General features: G+C 39.6%; 3 non-coding genes across 3 annotated transcripts; all 3 read right to left on the reverse strand.

Annotated features, from left to right (window-relative positions):
• Window positions 1-13,922: 13,922 nt before the first annotated feature.
• Window positions 13,923-13,994, reverse strand: trnaw-cca (transfer RNA tryptophan (anticodon CCA)). Its single transcript has one exon. It is a non-coding gene; the product is annotated as a tRNA-Trp (tRNA).
• A 1,423-nt stretch (window positions 13,995-15,417) lies between these two features.
• On the reverse strand, window positions 15,418-15,491 carry trnan-guu (transfer RNA asparagine (anticodon GUU)). Its single transcript has one exon. It is a non-coding gene; the product is annotated as a tRNA-Asn (tRNA).
• Window positions 15,492-17,091: 1,600 nt separating this feature from the next.
• Window positions 17,092-17,163, reverse strand: trnal-caa (transfer RNA leucine (anticodon CAA)). Its single transcript has one exon. It is a non-coding gene; the product is annotated as a tRNA-Leu (tRNA).
• Window positions 17,164-19,593: the final 2,430 nt, after the last annotated feature.

Genomic DNA, 19,593 nt, shown 5'->3' on the forward strand with positions numbered 1-19,593 from the left:
TATAACTTTTATTTTTTTAGAAATGGGCTCATACAGCTGAAGACTCTCCGCTAGAGTACGTGAATAACAGTTTAACCCAGAATGTTTGTAATTGTGATTTTGTTCAAATGCAATAAATCGTCTATCAACAGTAAGAAATTATTAAGAAAGTAAGAAATTGTTTTATTTCATAAACTGTAAGACGTGAAGAGAGTTTACAGTTCGTATCCTTCGTTTTGTGTTTTAACTTAAGCGTTCAGGATCCAAGCCCGTGTGCGGACGGTTGTGTTTCTTGAATCTCTTCGACTAAAGTCGTTGTTTAGTCTTCAGTTTTTTCTCGAGTTGTACCATGGATATTTTATACGATTCAGCTTTCAGCTCAGTGCGGAGTGCAGAAGGAGGACTCACTCGCTGAACGATCTCTCAAGAAATCCCGGGTAAGATTCAACAGGTGGTTTCTTCAACAGCCACGACAAGTCTGACTTTCTCTGAATTTCCTGAATATACTGTAACATTAAATTAGTTCAAATAATTTGGTAGTTAACACAACTAAATGCTTTGGAGGTATATTTAAAACAGCAGAGGAAGACTTTAGGCACTTCGAGTATGCATTAAATTAATTGTGAAAACCTGGATCTATATGAACAACAGTTCTCTTGTTCATAATATCTTTTTATATTTGTTAATTGAATATATCAATTGAGTATATCTATTATATTTTTGAATGGGATGGGACTGTACACTGGTGGTTCCCAGGGGAAAACAGGGTTATTGAGCCATTGGACATTCAGAGATTATATGTTGTGTGGGCCAATGTAACCGTGTGCGAAAGTTAAAAAATCCCCTTAGATGATCAAAGAATAAGTTGGGTGGGTGAATGTAATTGTGCTCTAACAATCCTCTTAGATGAAGCGCTACAGATGCAGCCCCTGAAAGTGTATTCGACTTACCTGTATAGTACTGCTGACACAAATGTAGCCTCTACATCAGACAGAAAAGGCAATGTGTTTGCTTAATTGTGTGAAGGATCTCCTCGTGAATCTGTCTCATTCATCAATTGAAATAGAAGCCATTAGAATATGATACATGTTCACCCTCAACCCCGGAGCTGCTGGACGAGCTTGTTTCAGCTCAGTGAAGTTGGCCCCCTACAAACAGCAAAAACGATGAAACCCACCTTGGTCTTTAGTGCTGTGTTTGTGCCGTTGAAAGTAGCATTTCTGCTACATTAATAATATTTTCTTGGAATAGAGAAGTTGTCAATTTTAAAACATATTTGAATCGAAATGTGGTTTTGAGTTAGATATTGGCGTGTTCATGTAATTAGTCTGTGTTTGTCATTACTATATATATATATTGCCATGTTACTAGAACTTGTAGCTGAAGTTTACTAGTTGTGTTTTTATGATGATTAGCCATATGTTGATAACAATATTGTATATAATGTATAATTTGAACTACATATTTTCCTGGTGTGAATAATTGTATATTTTCAGAATAAATTTCTAAACCAAATCATTGGCTTGATTTACTAGTTTCTACCCCTATAACATCTATCTTTGATGTATAATAGACCTTTAACCATATATGTATAATAGTCCTCTAAAGTTATCCGTATAATAGAACTCCAACCATTTATGTATAATGAACATATAATCATAGATGTCTAATTGACCTATAGCGAAATACGTATATTAGAATTTCATTCTAGAGGAATTATGGACCACATTTATACAGTACGTCTAAGATATGAGTTTCATAGACGTATATTCTACATCATTTGCCCATTGGGATGTCCCGATTTTAATTGAACAAAGCTAGATACACATTTTCTAATGCAGCCTTCATTACAAGACAGTTTATTTCTCGAAAGCATGTTATGTAAAAAAGAGAAAAACAAAAATATATGGATGACAATCTTTTAAAGCTGAAGATTTTACTTATGAGAAATTGTCATCTTATGTATCTAAACGCTTTTCAACCGCTGGTTTTAGAACTTTGCTGTGCTTCCTGCATCATTTTCAGTGTTATAAACTGGGTGTCGAGGGAGCCATCACTGTGTAGAGCAGTTGATAGGCTGGAGCTGTTCAGACTACTCTTGTTATTTCTCAAATGCTTCCATTGTTTTTCTTTCACGCTAGGACGCGAGTCTGTACATGTGTTTGGTTTTCGTTTCTCTGATTCTCATTGAAGATTTGGGAATTAACGACGAAAGAATCAGTTGCCTCGGAAGGCAGAAGCTTTGGTTCTCAATGATCTTGAAGAAACGCCCATGTAGAGTAGCATGTGATGATTTGTACTACAAAACACCAAGTGCTTAATGTGACGTCTGCGTTTACCATTGAAACTTTTCATCTCGGGTGAAAAAGCAGTTGTGTTGAATAGCTCCCCTCAGCAAAAGCATGCTGGAGTCGACGAATGGAAACCATCCTCTGCTATGAGCATTTTGCGCATGATTGATAAGTACACCATCAGTTTAATGAAGTGCATTGAAACTGATTTTTTCTCTCATGTGTGCAAACTTCACACTTATGGTGCTCTTTAATCTTTACAAATATGCAGATGCCCAAATGTATCTTTGGATGTTCTGAGATCCTTGATAGTTTCCTCAAATTCTTCAAATGAACATCCATATCAAAGCAATTATGTTTATATATATATATTCCAGATGTGGTACATATAAAAAATATCAACATACATTTGTACAGTGCTCATTTAATAAAAATTGTCAAGTTCTCTAACAAATCTGTTTTCTAATTTTAAAATATTTTTGCTAAGGATACAACAGGTGTATAAATAAATTATCCCGAAAGCCAGTTGAAGATAAAATTCCACACGTGAAAATGGTTTTCTTGGACATTGACGTAGGTACTTAACTCTTTACTTGTTGTAGTTCCACACGAGTAAAACACATTTCCTCCAAAGTTCGAAAGGGTTTGCAAAGAAATCCCATCAATTTTTAGCAGAGATTATGTTTACATCGTAACAATCTGAGCTTGAACCACTAGCCCTTTGTTTAACAGCTGCACAGGGACACATTTTTTCACCATTCATACGTTTGTAGTTAAAGAAAATAAAATACTAGCATATTCCTGCCAGCTGGCAGTATTTCTTCTGCACTGACGAAGAATAATCAAGAACTTTATTTAATCTTTCGCAGGCTATAATTTCCAGAAAAGGAAGTGAATACTTGTATTAAGCTAAATCAAGCCGACGGAGATGCACTGCTGTTGTTTTTCTGCACTTTTCGTTAAAAGGAGAAAGAATCACTGACATTTTTTTTGCAGTATTTTTTCTGTCCTCATAAGCAAGATTTGTATTTTATCTTCCAGAAGTTGTATGAATTTCTTGAAGTTTGGAAACAGCTTCTTCTAGAAAGGAAATGAACACTTGCTTCAAAGTAAATCAAGACATATCTCTCTCGCTGTGTGTGCTCTTATCTGTCCATCTCTCTCTTCTCTCACTCTGACAGTCTGTGCAGAGTCTCTGAAGGGGATGTAACACCACTTGGCAAAGAAGAAAAATTCTGAGGCAGAATAAAAAATCATTATTCTCTTCTCAGTCAGATTCACAGTTTAGACTCACACTCAGACTGAAGTTCAACTCCATACTGCTCTCTATCCTCACAATCCAGAACAAGAGTACATTCAGACAATCAGTGCTGCTACATGAATAATATCAGAACAGCCTGGACTCAGGTCACATCTCCCCCTTTTCTCCTTCCTCACAGCCTCTTAGAGACAGAGAAGAGCTCCTGGTTCTCCTCTTCGTGAACAGGGCTCAGGGGTCACTGATCTGGCAGCTGTGGGCTCTGTTCCAGGTCAGAAGCAACAAGTTTCTATTAACCCTTTCCAGGACTTCCAGCCCTTCAGTATTACTTTCTTTACTGTATTTCAGCCTCCAAAGATGTTTTTTATAAACGTTTTATAACACAAGTGAGTGTGGAATTATCTTAGTATTTATGTAATTAACACCAGTAGTGACACTGTGATCAGTATATTGATTATCAGTAGCCAATGGTCTGAAGGTCATGTCTACAATAGTGACCAGTTGACCAGTCTGTAGCTCTGAGCAGTGGGACTCAGATCAAACAGAAGACCTGTCTGTGTGTGATTCCACACCAGACCTGGGATTCAGCATCTCCCACACGTCTCTCAGAGTCTTATAAATATACAGTTAAACAGAGTCTAATAACATTTATACAGTTAATTAAATCATCAAACCCGCAGAGGAATTGAGAGATCAGGAGTCTGAAGATTACACTGAAGATTCGTGTAAAACCCTTAAAAGCGCTTATTTCAGGGACTCATGCTTGTTCTCTACTGCTCCACATGGGTACGCTTTGTAACGCATTAATCTGCGAAGTCAACTATTTTTTTCTGTTTAATGAATATCTTTCCTAGGTCCGTCACTCTCCTTTTCCAACTGTGATGATTCGCTTCTCTTCACAGCCCGGTGTTTTCTTTTTTTATTTGGAGATGTTATATCTTTAAGAAAAGCCCTCCGGGCTCCGGACAGGAGTCTCCTCCAGCGGAGACGCTCTGCTCTGTCAGAAACAGGGCTGTGATGTCACAGACACTAACAGGATCGCCGGGATCAGAGAGCAAGACCGCGGGAGGTGCGCGGAGAGCACGCAGGAGAGTTATTGATCACTTATCTATCGACAACCAATTAATTCAACTGAAGAACCGTAGAAAAATCGATTAACTTCACCGATTGGTGAGTATTGATTCTTTTCTCAACCCTGTTTGAATATCTAGAAAACACTCAATAAAGACTATATCAATCAATTACCATAATGCGTTTAGTGTTAATAATGTTCAATCCAAAATTAAACAATGATTATTCATATTATTATTTAGGCAACTGTATCCTAGAGCTAGAAAATTATATTCCAAGTTGATAAATGTATGTAACAGTTTAAATGAATTTTTCCAATGTTTATAAATCATAAGAATGGTAACCACGGCGACAGGCGCCCTGTTGCATTTGTCACAGAGAGCGGTGTGACGTCACAGGCAGCAACTAATACTAATACCAGTGTCTTCATGTTAATATTAATCAGAGTACAACTGGTAGTTTTAATGTTAGTGTTCAAGTGAGTATTAATGACAATAACGCTACTTTTAATGTTCATTTTCATGTTAATATTAATTATAACTAAAGTGTTACGGTTAGAGTATTAACACCAGTAGTAATGTTAATTTTAATAATATCATTCCTGTTATCATTAGTAGTTTGTGTCAGTGTTAGTGATAGTGTTACTGTTGTAATATTAGTAGAATCAATTTGTGCTAGTTATCATGTATATGTAGATAAGTGTGTTTGTGGTATCTGTGTGTGTGTTGTCTGTTCATGTGTGGGCTGTGTGTCTGTGAGTGTCTGTGAGCTTGTTGTGTCTGTTAGTGTGTGGGGTCTCTGAGTGTGTGGTGTCTATAAGTGTGTGTCTGTACGTATGTGTAATGTCTATTTGTTTCTGTGAATGCATGCCTGTGAATGTGTGTGTATGGTGTGTGTCTGTGAGTGTGTGGTGTCTCAGTATGTAGTTTTATATTTGTAAGTGTATGTGTGGGTATGTCTGTCAGTGTGTGTAGTGTCTATGTGTCTATGTGAGTATTAATGATGATAGGATTACTGATAGTTTTAGTATGAATGCTAGTATTCATGTTAATATTAGTGAGAGAATATCTGGTAGTTTTACTAATAATATAAGTAAACATGTAAGAGTTTGTGATGATAGATACTTTTAATTTTAGTTGTAATGGTAGTATTCATGTAAATATTAGTGATAATTATACTGTTAGTGTCAGAGTATCATCATCATGTTAGTTTTCATGACAGTATTACTGTAATTATAAGTATTATTAGTCTAGTAGTAGATTTTGTCAGTGTTAGTAACAATGATAGTGTAAGTTTTGGTGATGGTGTTATTGTTGTAATATTAGCAGTATCTGCATTAGTGTTAGTTATAGTGCATCTGTACCTAAGAGTGTATGCGGTGTCTATTTGTGTATATAGTGCTAATTTGTGTGTCTGTGAATGTGTGTGAGTAAGTGTGTGGGTGTGTATCTGTGAGTCTGTGAGTGTGTGTATAATGTGTGTTGTGTCTGTGAGAGTGTGTTGTGTCTGTGGGTGTAAATGTGTGTGAGTGTGTAGGTATATATCTGTCAGTGTGTGTAAATGAGTGTGGGCCCCACTGGTGTGTTTGACAGAAGTGACCCATCAACAGGTGTTGAGGTCCAGCGTAGCTTGTGAATTGAAACACGGTCTAGAGTCCAGACCAACATCCACTGTGCACAGCTGTGTATGTACCATACACTGATCGATTGCACCACTGGACCTCTGTAAGCCAGGCTCCTACACAGATTGTAAAACTGGCACAAACGTAGGGTGAAACACAGGGTTTTGGCTGTGGACATCTCAACATGGGGGAAAGGGACAGTAAAATAGTAAGGAAAATACAAAAGAAGAAACTGAAATATATGTGCTCACTGTAAAGTAGGAAGAGGTGGTCAGACAAGCAAAACAGCTTTGCAGATAATGCGTAGCGACATTATTTTGTGTCAATCAGCTCACAGATTTCACTTCATGTGCCTTAAGCTGTAATTTGTATGATTGTTGAATGAGATTCTTCACAAGCCTGCTCAATTGCCAGTGGAGAGCTTCACGACACACACCTTCATGAAGACTCTCTTTAAGATGATTACACCTTTCATTGTCATGTTGCCTTCTTTGCATACAGTAGTAGCACCAACACCAAGAGAAAGGATGAGAAATGGCTTTTATCAAGTGATTGCAGTGTTTGTTTGACTGAGGATCCTTGTGTGCTGAACTGTGTAGTGCAGTAAAAGAGAAGGTTTGTGTCATTCAAGACTGTAACAGAACAGAACAATACAATTACAATGCTTTTATGAGCGTAAATATTAGTGGTACATCACAGTTCACAGTATAATGCTGAAAACCTTCTCTACATTTTTGACTGATGTATTTAAAAGGCAAGAAATACTATCATTATTTAATTGAGCTCCTCTAAATGTTGTAGACTGATGATAAAATGTATAGAATTAGGTGACAATATTGGAATTCATTCAAATGCACAAGATTTGTCACTGGACACTGCGTCACAGAGGCTGATCTCTTCTCCCTCATTATGCAGGTTTACCCACTCATGAAGAACTGTCCTCCAGAGATAGTCAGCTGCCATTACTGACTCAGACATGATGTTCGTGTACATATTATACCTTAATTGTACCTGGCACTGCATTTCAATAATTTGATCAAAATGTCTAATGAACAAACAATAATCAAATATTTCTTTCCTTCTTTTAGTAGATAAAGTCTTTGTCCAAAAATGAAGCATTTGTTCCTTTCCTCTCCTACCAGCCTTTATAAGTCACCCAGTTTTCTCTGAGCCAACAGTGTGAAGTATGAGGCAGTCAAGGCTAACACAGCCGAGCGCTCTAAAGAGCTGGATTAAAGCTCCAGTCTCTTTGGGGGCGTTGAGTTGGATTCCCACTGCTGCCAAATATCTCCAACTATCTCTGTGTCAAGAAGAACTTGTTTTTTTCTTGTTACATCCCTGTGGTTACAACCAATTTCAGACCAATTAATTTAAACAACCATGCTGTTCTTATGGCACGGCAAAAAAAAAATAACATGACACCGTCTTTAAAACACACATTTGCTGCAGGGGGAACAGGAGAACTCAGTCTTATAGTGTAATGTCATTTTCTCATGCTTGTTTTTAGATGATTGTGATCGAATCTATGATCAGATCTATGACCCTTTATAAAGGTAGCACACATATAACGTGCCACGTTTTCAGAGAATTGAGTTAAATACAGGTCAGAAGAAAGTGACAAAATGTCCGCTAGGCAGTTCAGCAATTTCATCGGTGTTCTCTGTTGTTTAGGTGTAGAGTGCCAGCCGTTACAACCAGGAACCACACAGTTTCAGGCGTCAAAAAGACTTCCCCAAAACGCTGATTCTCTCCTTGCTCCGATGATGGCATCCACACATTTCCTGCAACAAAGCCGGGATACGGTCTTCAACAACACAATTGAAAAGCTTGTTTAGAGAACCACACAGTGTCAGGAATCAAAAAGACTCCCCTAAACCCTGATCCTCTCCTTCCTACAATGATGGCATCCAGACAATTCCTGCAACAAAGCCAAAAAAACGAGTGAAAAGAATACTCCCTACTCCTGCAATCTTTCGCAACGAAGGACCGTGTGTGGTCTGTGTTAAATACACTGTTCATCATTTATAATAATCATAAACCTTATTTTATATAGCTCCTTTAAAGGTGGTTTCTCAAAGTACTTTACAGAATGATAACAACAATAAAATAAAAAAAAATACACAAGATAAGCAGGATGAGGATATACAGTTAGAGGAGACAGTAGATGGTGATACTAAGTACAGTAGAAGCAGAGGGGTAAGGAACAGTTAAATAAAGGTTCTTCTAAAGAAGAAGGTTTTGAGTCTGGATTTGAAGGAGCTTAGAGAAGGTGACTCTCTGATATGCTTGGGGAGAGAGTTCCAGAGCTATGGGGCATAACGGGAGAAGACCCTATCACCCAGGGAGTGTTGACGGGCTTGGGGGACATATAGGAGACCAAAATTAAAAGAGCAAAGATTGCAAGGTGGGGAGTTGGGCAATAACAGCTCAGAAAGGTACTGAGGTGCCAAGCCATGCGGAGCCTTATAGGTGAGCATGAGGATTTTGATGTCAACACAAAACTTGACAGGCAGCCAGTGCAAGGACTACAGGATAGGAATAATGTGATCACTGATCAGGCATAGTGCTAATTTCTCCATTGTGGCCGCTGGTTCATTTTCGACTGTCGGCTATTAATAAGTCCTCTATTTGACTTGATCAACACCAATCCCCAGAGATTAAATCAGTGAAAGATTTATTTGACAGTCTGTCCTGAGCTAAGTCTTTCAAGATAGTCTTTGTCAGCTGAACATCAAGGCAGAAAAAAGCTTTAATTTGTCTTCTCAACAGAAATGCTCATTGGTCCCTTCAGCTTTATGCTGGCAACAACAGCTGCCGAGAGTCAGTGCAAACCATAGTGTGCCATCAGTTCCACTTAATATTGCTTTTGGCTACACCACAGAGAAAATATAATATCATGCCAGCAGCAAGGACTCGCTCGTGTGTACAGAACTCTTCCATTGTGCTCAGCCTCTTGATGTGGAATTGGGAGTCCAACGGTTCTGTACACCTTCTCACATGCCTCAATTCATCTCTGATCTCTATAGGAGACTCAATACCCACTTCTGAAACTCTGAAATCATTCACATTTTGTATCAGCATTTGAAAGGAATTAGGTGAGGATTTTCTTACACTATTGTTATATTAGCATTACTGTAGTGTTGCTAATGTGCTACATGCAATTTATAATCCTAAAATTTTAAAATTCCCACATTTGTAGTTGATTTTGTGTGATCTTCACCTTCACACTATTTTATGTGCCATTTATTGCTTATTAACGTACTATTTTTAACCAAAATAATATTAAGTAAGACCTGTATGTATTCAAATAGTATTATTATTATTTATACTTACTTGTCAAAAGAGGACTTCTGAGATTTTTGCAGATTTCTTCTTCGTTGAAAAACGTGAAAGTATTTAACCAAAATGGCGACTAACGAATATCAGCAATGCATTGTGGTATATAACCGGAAAAGTTACTGTGTTTCCAATGTCAATTATATATGCGTTTATTAATGTTGTCGATATTACAGTTGCAATTTAACATTGATAATACATCGCAGCAATGTGCTCCCTGCTGTGTGCTGATGTGCAACTTTAACGCATGCAGTTAGTAAGGAAACGGTCACTGTTGTAAGGTATTATATATAATGACATTATGGAATAGGATGGGGACAGGCCTGGCGTCACGGGGGGAGGGAGGAGTGTCGCCCCCTCAGTTCTGGACAAAAGGATTTTTGAACACTTTCTCTCACTTAACCTGCACCCTAAAAAAAAGTTGTACTTTGTCAATGGTCAGATAACACTAATTGACACTAACAGTCACTCGGACTGTTTGATGTGAAGGAGGGCTATCCGTCCAGGAACGGCACATATCAGTGTCATTATTGGGTGTCAACATTACGATCCTGTTTGCTCAGCTGGACCGATTCCTTGCAGTAGTTTATCCTTATACTTAAAATTCTTATATAACTAGACTAGTTATAGCAGTCTGTGCTTTCTGTTGGTTTTACAACAGTGTTGACGGAACTGTTGTTCCGTCTTTATTACAGAGATGAAGACAAATTTCAGCGGCCAAGTTCGTTGCAATCGACCCATTGTAGATACTGATCAGCCTCAAGAAAAAAACATCACTTGTGCCTTTAAAAAAAAAAAAGAAAAACAGAGTTGTAGGTATTGAGGTTATTTCAGGTAGAATATAAGAACTAAAGTTAACTAATCCCACAGTAATGCGTGGGGTCCTATCAATAGAAAAAAAATAGTTGTAACCCGAAAACACAACAACCACAACACGAGAAGTCTTCCGGAAACCTAGGTAAATCCCTGTAGAAGTCTAACAGCTATAAAAACAAACAAATGAAACAACTTAAAAAGATCGCAGGGTCCAACCCCGTCCATTCCTATTTCGTTTGCCAAGATTTACTTTATCTATATCGTCAATTGTCTTGCAATGTAGAAATCTCTGTAATAAGAAGAAAAGAACTATCAGTAGTAGTTAATAATCCTTCGACAAAGAAACGGGTGCATTCAAAACACCAGCCTCCACTGCTTGTTAGGATGGCTGAGTGGTCTTAGGTGCCAGACTCAAGGACTCAATCATGTGTAGTGACAGTTTTATGTTATTCACAACACGGATTTCCATTCATGTTTATTAAGATCTGTAATTTGTATGTTGATTGTATGAGAACAGTTTCTTCAAAAGTCCTGTCAATTAACAGTGGAGACCTAGCCGACGTATGTCTTCATGAAAACGCTCTTTAAGGCGATTACAAATGTCTTGAACAAATCTGTGTCATATTTTTAAAATAGTTTAGCTCAAGATGCAACGGGAGTATAAATGAATTCTCCCGCCCTCCATTCCAAGATAAAACTGCATGTGTGAATCTTATTTTACGTGAAGTTGATGATGTTGGTCACTATTGGAAATTGCCCAGTGATATTGACTCAGGTACTCAGTTGTTACGTGCTGTAATTCGATACATGCAAAGCATTTGCATTCCCTCCAATTATCAATAAAGTCAATAATGTATTAAGCATTACATGCCACTTCTTCCCTAGATGATGTTCATGTTGGATCAGTGAGAAAGGCATGCCAGGTTGTACTTTAACCAGCACCTTACTATCATTTTAGTCCCAACCTGACCGCACTAAGCAATTGTACCACAGAGACTCAAATGGGTCGGTTTTCTCCATTTACGGTTTTTGGGAAAAAAATCATCTGCATTTTTAAGCAAGATTGTATTTCAAATTTCACAAATTGTAAGTATTTCTGGAAAAACGCTGTTGCAGAAAGAAACTGAGTAGACGGGAATAGCCCAGTCAGTAGAATATCGAACTTTTCTTCTCAGGGTCACTATTCAGGCGGCTGATATTCTTGCAACTACTTATTCCATGCTGAAATGAGCAGGAAACAACGTTTCAGCAGTGGAGCCTTCTTTGGGTGTGATATAGAATAAACCTTTACTTGTTTCTTTCAAATGAATTTAAACCTCATCTCCAGTACCTAAACTCGTCAGTTGCCTTCAGTAGCTAAAGACACAGTGCATACTGCTCCAGGTGAGGTTTGAACTCACAACCTCGGCATAGCTCCGCTGGGTACTGCCATACTGTATGTGGTGTACAGGTACAAGTTCACTACGTGTTGTAGATTCCAGGTTTGGTACCAGCAGAACCAGCAAACACATCAACTGATCTCAACGTGATTTGAACACACAAAGCTCTAATTTGAGTCAGAGTCGCTACCATTGCACTACGAAGTCACTCACAAGATTTGCTTTTAACTCCCCCAAAGAGAAAAATCAGTGTCCCTGAAAAATATTTTTTTCATTCTCTCCTGTGAGGAGCGCCGCTCTTCCAACGAGGGTCTCTTTCCATGGGTGAATATGGTTGTCTGGGGAGTTGCGGTGTTTATCACTATTGGACTTCCCCAGTCTTAAGTGCTGTTGTTGGACACGGGCAAAAGACTCGCATTTTCGGCAAATATAAAGAGGGTTAAGGTTTCGGCTTTAGCGGAGCCGGTGTTTACATTGACAATAATAAGAAGATCGTCCCTGGGTGGGCTCGAACCACCAACCTTTCAGTTAACAGCCGAACGCGCTCGCCGATTGCGTCACAGAGACTGACAAGAGAAGCTTTTCTCCATTCGCACCTTTCCGGTCAAAAAATAAACATTGCTTGCATTTTCTTGCCAGTCGGCAATATTCCTTCTGCTCTGATAGCCAAGAATTAAATTTCATTTTTCACAAGCTGTATGAATTTCTTGAAAAACAAGTTGTTGCAGAAAGGAAATGCATTCATGCATTAAACTAAATCAAGCCCTATGCGGTTGTCCAAAATGGTACTTTCTGCACAAAAAGACAGGAAGAAAGGCACAGCTGGGATGTGGAGCCAGGATCTCCAAATAAAGAGACAGGTACTTAAAGCAACTAAGCTACGGCGCCAGCAGAATTCTCCTCTTTTACAGCCGCTTGGACACACCGCTCTGAGCCATCTGCATTCAGTAAGCACTGAGTCTGCTGGCTGAGCAAGCTGCCTCCTTTACATGCAACAGAAGACCCGACTGTAAGAGAAACGAAGAGACATGGCTTTTATTGGGCACTTTTCATGTCCAATGCGCTTGACATCTCCCAAGGGCGGCAGAGTTCATTTACGACACTTTTCCTTTCTTTCTTCTTTCTGCACTCTTTGATGAAACAAAGCGAGAAATCATGTAAGGGAAAATGACTTTTTTCATGGAGAAAACATGCACCAGGAAATGTTGTGTTTAGAAGACGTGAGTTAACATGAAAAGTGACCTAATTTACAGGAGCAAATGCTCGCCTAGCAAGATCTGCTTTACTACAAGAGAGAAGTAGAGTGAAAGACGTGATCATTTCACGCCGTTGTGGAACAAAACGCTTTTTTCTTGGAATTCTAAATCAATTAGAAATTCAGAGCGACACATAAAGGCTTTGTCTGCTTAAAAGTGATGATTTTTAAAAACTGATAAAAATGTAGAAAACACGTTTCTCACGTAGAAATTTAAGATGGGGGTGGGGTATTACTAGTAGCGGCGCTGAACTCACCATGAACATCACCAATTCATTTACGTGACGGGCTAGTGGTTTAATGGATAACGCGTCTGATTTCGGTTTATTAGATTGTCGATTCGACTTCTACCGGGGTTGTGTGATTTAAATCAGGCTCCTCAGAAATAGATGTCCGTTATGTAAAAGAACCGCACCTGAAAGCAAACGTTGGGTCTGGGTTCCTTTCTTTCCTGCATGAAATAGCAAATCGTTACAAAAAAAACACCAACTAATGTCCAATAGCGTTAGTCATTTAAGTAAACATGAATATACTGTAAGGTCTTGGTACATGGGAGTGGATTTCAACTACAATTAAAAAAGAGCAAATTATAATTACAGGCTTCAGACACTTTTTCATACAACAGTGACCAAACACTCCCTACCTTTCAGGTTTGCTTGAACCTGTAACAAGAAGGAGGTCTGAAACTTCCATTCTCTGATGTTACTGTCTCTAAAACCGGACGTGATGTTTCGCGGATGTGCAGTGTGCCTTTTCTCTTGCCGTGTTCAAGATGCTTCGCTGCATAAGCTCCTGACTGGGTGTTCCGTACTGTGCTGTTACTTTGTTGAAATTACCCGTGCGGTGTACAGATAAAACCCGACTGCGTGGTGTAAGTTCCGGGTTTGGCACCAGCAGCACCTGCAGACTCATCAGCTGACCTCGATGTGATTTGAACACGCAACCTTCTGACCTGGAGTCAGACGCGCTACCGTTGCGCCACGAGGTCACTCGCCACAAGTGCTTTTAATTCCCCCAAAGAGAACAATCAGCGTCCCTGGAAAAGTTTTTTTTCATTCTCTCCTGTGAGGAGCGCCGCTCTTCCAATGAGGGTCTCTTCTTCCCAGACCACAGATTATTCTTTCCGCCCGGCTCTCTCACAGAGAGCAGGCACACCGTCTCCACTGATGTGTTTACTACATCTATAGATCTGACCCCCTACAGCCACGATATTCCTGGACAGGATATTTACCACCAGCCTCGTGAACTTCTCATCTTGACCTCTCCCAGGAGGAGCACAATTAACACAGAATCCACTCTCCATTTAGCAAATAACACAAAACACTGTTTACCTGTCAAGACAGAAAACCAGGCTGCTCCAGGTGTGGCTTGAACTCACAACCTCGGTATGACTCCACTGCTCATGTCATTGGACATGGCCTGAACCAGGAAAGAGATTGGAAATCGAGACGTCATGGCGTTGTTTTAAAACTTGCCTACTCTTTCAATTTTTTCGGTCAAATCTTTTATCTGGGAGTACTTTCAGTTGATGTTAATCCTTGTCCCTATGCACGATTCTGGGCCATGGTGCATCTTGAATAATGTTCTTATAGGCTTCAGTTTGGAAAAGTGCGCTCTTCAGAAGCTACCGAAAACGCTAATGGTTACATAACACTTAAGCAAAAGCAACGTTCGGGTTTGAAAACTAATATTACTTGCTATGAATACAAACACTGTTACAGGAGGCGTGTTAGGGCTATTTTAGCTTAGATCATCAATTCATCTGACATTTCTTCTCCATCTATATCAACAGCGTAATCGCTACTGAGCTATAAAGGCAGCTCCTGGCAATACAATCTTCTTTAGAAAACATTTTTAAAACTGTTTCCACGACCACACGTAAAGTAAAAGATACCGATTGCACGCAACTAATAAATTCTCTTTTCCAGGGACGTTGTAGCTAGATGCAAATTACAATCGAAAATGTATCAGCTTTAAAATTTTCTTTTGGATCCACAGGACGATCAGCACGAGACTCAAAATATGCCTGTGTTTGATTGTACAGCATAGATTGTACAGCATTTATGTTAAAATGAAGGTAAATATATCAAAATATCAACATCCAACTTCACAGTGCTAACGTAACAATGCTTGTCAAATTCTCAAACAAATCCGCGTTGTATTTCTAAACTATTTTAGCAGAGGACGCATCAGGAGTATAAATGATATCTCCCGCCAGCCCTTCAAAGATACTTTTCCATGGGTGAATATGGTTGTCTGGGGAGTTGCGGTGTTGGTCACTATTGGACTTCCCCGGTCTCAAGTGTTGTTGTTGGACACGGGCAAAAGACTCGCATATCCGGCAAATATAAAGAGGGTTAAGGTTTCGGCTTTAGCGGAGCCAGTGTTCACATTGACAATAATAAGAAGACCGTCCCTGGGTGGGTTCGAACCACCAACCTTTCAGTTAACAGCCGAACGCGCTCGCCGATTGCGCCACAGAGACTGACGAGAGAGGCTTCTCTCCATTCGCACCTTTCCGGTCAAAAAATAAACATTGCTTGCATTTTCTTGCCAGTCGGCAATATTCCTTCTGCTCTGATAGCCAAGAATTAAATTTCATTTTTCACAAGCTGTATGAATTTCTTGAAAAACAAGTTGTTGCAGAAAGGAAATGCATTCATGCATTAAACTAAATCAAGCCCTATGCGGTTGTCCAAAATGGTACTTTCTGCAGGAAAAGACAGGAAGAAAGGCACAGCCGGGATGTGGAGCCAGGATCTCCAGTTAAAGAGACAGGTACTTAAGCAACTGAGCTACGGCGCCAGCAGAATTCTCCTCTTTTACAGCCGCTTGGACACACCGCTCTGAGCCATCTGCGTTCAGTAAGCACTGAGTCTGCTGGCTGAGCAAGCTGCCTCCTTTACACGCAACAGGAGCCCCGACTGTAAGAGAAACGAAGAGAAATGGCTTTTATTGGGCACTTTTCATGTCCAATGCGCTTGACATCTCCCAAGGGCGGCAGAGTTCATTTACGACACTTTTCCTTTCTTTCTTCTTTCTGCACTCTTTGATGAAACAAAGCGAGAAATCATGTAAGGGAAAATGACTTTTTTTCATGGAGAAAACATGCACCAGGAAATGCTGTGTTTAGAAGACGTGAGTTAACATGAAAAGTGACCTAATTTACCGGAGCAAATGCTCGCCTAGCAAGATCTGCTTTACTACAAGAGAGAAGTAGAGTGAAAGACGTGAGCATTTCACGCCGTTGTGGAACAAAACGCTTTTTTCTTGGAATTCTAAATCAATTAGAAATTCAGAGCGACACATAAAGGCTTTGTCTGCTTAAAGTGATGATTTTTAAAAACTGATAAAAATGTAGAAAACACGTTTCTCACGTAGAAATTTAAGATGGGGGTGGGGTATTACTAGTAGCGGCGCTGAACTCACCATGGTGCAATTCATTTACGTGACGGGCTAGTGGTTTAATGGATAAGGCGTCTGATTTCGGTTTATTAGTTTGTCGATTCGACTTCTACCGGGGTTGTGTGATTTAAATCAGGCTCCTCAGAAATAGATGTCCGTAATGTAAATGAACCGCACCTGAAAGCAAACGTTGGGTCTGGGTTCCTTTCTTTCCTGCATGAAATAGCAAATCGTTACAAAAAAAAAACACCAACTAATGTCCAATAGCGTTAGTCATTTAAGTAAACATGAATATACTGTAAGGTCTTGGTACATGGGAGAGGATTTCAACCACAATTAAAAAAGAGCAAATTATAATTACAGGCTTCAGACACATTTTCATACAAAAGAGACCAAACACTGCCTGACTTTCAGGTTTGCTTGAACCTGTAACAGAAAGGAGGTCTGAAACTTCCATTCTCTGATGTTACTGTCTCTAAAGCCGGACGTGATGTTTCGCGGATGTGCAGTGTGTCTTTTCTCTTGCCGTGTTCAAGATGCTTCGCTGCATAAGCTCCTGACTAGGTGTTCCGTACTGCGCTGTTACTTCGTTCAGATTACCCATGCGGTGTACAGATAAAACCCGACTGCGTGGTGTAAGTTCCGGGTTCGGCACCAGCAGCACCTGCAAACTCATCAGCTGACCTCGACGTGATTTGAACACACAACCGTCTGACCTTGAGTCAGACGCGCTACCGTTGCGCCACGAGGTCACTTGCCTCAAGTGCTTTTAATTCCCCCAAAGAGAACAATCAGCGTCCCTGGAAAAGTTTTTTTTCATTCTCTCCTGTGAGGAGCGCCGCTCTTCCAACGAGGGTCTCTTCTTCCCAGACCACAGATTATTCTTTCCGCCCGGCTCTCTCACAGAGAGCAGACACACCGTCTCCACTGATGTGTTTACTACATCTATAGATCTGACCCCCTACAGCCACGATATTCCTGGACAGGATATTTACCAGCAGCCTCGTGAACTTCTCATCTTGACCTCTCCCAGGAGGAGCACCATTAACACAGAATCCTCTCTCCATTTAGCAAATAACACAAAACACTGTTTACCTGTCAAGACAGAAAACCAGGCTGCTCCAGGTGAGGCTTGAACTCACAACCTCGGTATGACTCCACTGCTCATGTCATTGGACATGGCCTGAACCAGGAAAAAGATTGGAAATCGAGATGTCATGGCGTTGTTTTAAAACTTGCCTACTCTTTCAATTTTTTCGGTCAAATCTTTTATCTGGGAGTACTTTCAGTTGATGTTAATCCTTGTCCCGATGCACGATTCTGGGCCATGGTGCATCTTCAATAATGTTCTTATAGGCTTCAGTTTGGAAAAGTGCGCTCTTCAGAAGCTACCGAAACCGCTAATGGTTACATAACACTTAAGCAAAAGCAACGTTCGGGTTTGAAAACTAATATTACTTACTATGAATACAAACACTGTTACAGGAGGCGTGTTAGGGCTATTTTAGCTTAGATCATCAATTCATCTGACATTTCTTCTCCATCTATATCAACAGCGAAATCGCTACTGAGCGCTAAAGGCAAGTCCTGGCAATACAATCTTCTTTAGAAAACATTATTCAAACTATTTCTACTACCATACATCAAGTAAAAGATACCGATTGCACGCAACTAATACAATCTCTTTTCCAGGGACGTTGTAGCTAGATGCAAATTACAATCGAAAATGTATGAGTTTTAAAATTTTCTTTTGGATCCACAGGATGATCAGCATGAACCATCAAAGAGCCTGTAGCTGCAAGAAGGTTAAAAGCGCGCACAAGTGATCTGTCTTTGGTCAAAGGAATTGCTGGAGCAGTAGGACGCAGAGCAATATCTAGCAGCTGTAGACGATGTTCGGGGAAGAGATAATTCTGTTTTCAGCACAGGGAGTGAGAATGAGCTCAGTCCGGCTCCCAGCAGAATCCATTCTGGTTTGGTTACTGTCAGACTGTGCGTCTGAGGCTCTTTGGATCGCAACGTGAAAAAAAAAGTACAAAAAACATTTGCTCACATCTTGTGATTTCCACGAGAGGAAGAGAAGATATCACAAAAAAAAAATCAGAACTGAAGATTTGGATCCGGGACCTCATACTTGTCAAATGATTAAAATAATAATTATGAAAATATCAGGTTGTGTTTCTGCAACATATCGTGCACAGTACGCCATTTTTTCTAAAAATACAGTAGATTGTACTTAATAAAAATGTACAATTCATCGCTGGTATAAACAGATGTGTGCTGTGTTTGCCTTTGTAAGCATTTGTTTAAAAAAGAAGTTCACAATATGATAAAAACACAGAAAGCACAAACCTAATAATATAACGATACAAAATCAATACCAAATCATAAAGCCAATTAAGTACCTATCCTTTGAAAACAGTGACATTTGTATATACTTTTGAATTACAAATCAGACAGAGTAGTCCCTTAATTCAAAGATCAGATCTTGGCCAAAACAAGACAATTAGATGTTAGCTGAATTCGGAACAAGAGCCTCTGCTTCATCGTTTATTGAGCTTTTGATCAACGTCTGAGCGAAAAAGATTCGCTATTTTAACTCTTTGATTAAAGTTTACAAAAGCACCTTCCTTCGAGCAGGAGTGAAAACAGCGACTTGAGGATTCCTAACTGTTTTTAATACAGTCCGCCACGCTACCAACTGAGCTATCGAAGGGATTTAAAGTGCTCCTCTCTGGCACATATTGCCCAATGTAGTGAAATATTCCGGGTGATTAAATTCCAGTTCGACATCAAGTTTCCAACTCGTTTCCTTAGTCTTGTTTACCTTGAATTTAAGCCACAAACCAGGATTCTACTGTATAAACTTCCGGGGATGTTACAAAATGTTTGAGGGGGCATCAATCATTACAGGCGGAAATTCACTCCTTTTTTTTCTCGAGGCATCATATTAAACATTTCATTTGGATCGAGAAGAGGATCACCATGCGAGACAGAACAAACTGTTTGATTCCATCTTTATTGGGAGCTGCATCACAGCTAATGGATGTAAAGCCTTCAATATGCGATAGTGAGAGTTCAGTTATGCCAGGGAGTGGGAGTGAAGAGAACTGAACTGAAATTTAGTAAATTCATATTTAAATAGAGTGTAAATCATCAAAGTGTTCTGTCACTTCAAACTT

The sequence above is a fragment of the Atractosteus spatula genome, assembly GCF_055471065.1.
Source record: "Atractosteus spatula isolate fAtrSpa1 chromosome 10 unlocalized genomic scaffold, fAtrSpa1.hap1 SUPER_10_unloc_5, whole genome shotgun sequence".
In the NCBI taxonomy this organism is placed as follows: Eukaryota; Metazoa; Chordata; class Actinopteri; order Semionotiformes; family Lepisosteidae; genus Atractosteus; species Atractosteus spatula.